The following is an 832-nucleotide window of genomic DNA, read 5'->3' as shown; positions in this document are numbered from 1 at the left end:
GCCAAGAGGCCGCTGGGCAACCGCTCCTCCCACCAGACCCCGCAGCATGTGACCAAAGAACAATTTCGCCCCTTTCCCCTTCCCGGTCTCCCTGGGATTTTAGCTCCGCCCTCGTTCCATCAGCTCCAATCACTATCGAGGTTGTCTAGTTTCGCCTTTTCTGGTTGCCTTTCTTCCAATGGGGTCCCAAAGTCCCGCTTCCAGGGCCTCTCGGCTTGCGCGCCCCGGTCACGCGGGGTCACGCGCCGGACCGCTCCCGGGTAGGGTCCGAGTGAAGAGAGTGCGAGGGGCAGGTGGCGGAAGCGGAACTTACGCAGGCAGCTCGCCCTCGGGCTCGGCGGGAGTTGTAGTTCTCACGCTAGGTCTCCTCCGAGCGCTTTCCTAGACCTTTCGCCGCCTGAGAGGGACGCTGTTCCGCCGCGTGCAAACTTCAAATCTAGACTCCACTGTCGACTCCTAGACGAGAGTAGTGCAGCGACGGGGCCATGTGCGTCCTGGCTTTCTTAACGACATCACTCCTATGTATTTCCTTTTCCCAGTTGAGTACCTTGGGGTGAATTATTATTGTTACTGTTACCTCTGTCGTTGCTTACTGCCTCGTGGTATTTTACTTGATAAGCATGCTCTGCAACCACCTCTGTTCGCCAGAGGTTACTTCTGCAAAGTAGGAAGAAACGAGCAACACGATGGTAATCTTTGTGCCTTTGCTAAGATCTTTAGCAGGTTCCTTGTGTCTTACTAGCCACTTGTTGAAGTCCTGCTCGTTCTTAAACTCTGTTCAAACGTTATTTCTCCTGTAACTTCCTGCATTCACTCTCTTCAGAATTAACCA

This window comes from Macaca fascicularis, chromosome 11 (assembly GCF_037993035.2).
Source record: "Macaca fascicularis isolate 582-1 chromosome 11, T2T-MFA8v1.1".
NCBI lineage: Eukaryota > Metazoa > Chordata > Mammalia > Primates > Cercopithecidae > Macaca > Macaca fascicularis.
The sequence above is the reverse complement of the archived record's forward strand: the minus strand, read 5'-3'. Positions refer to the sequence as shown.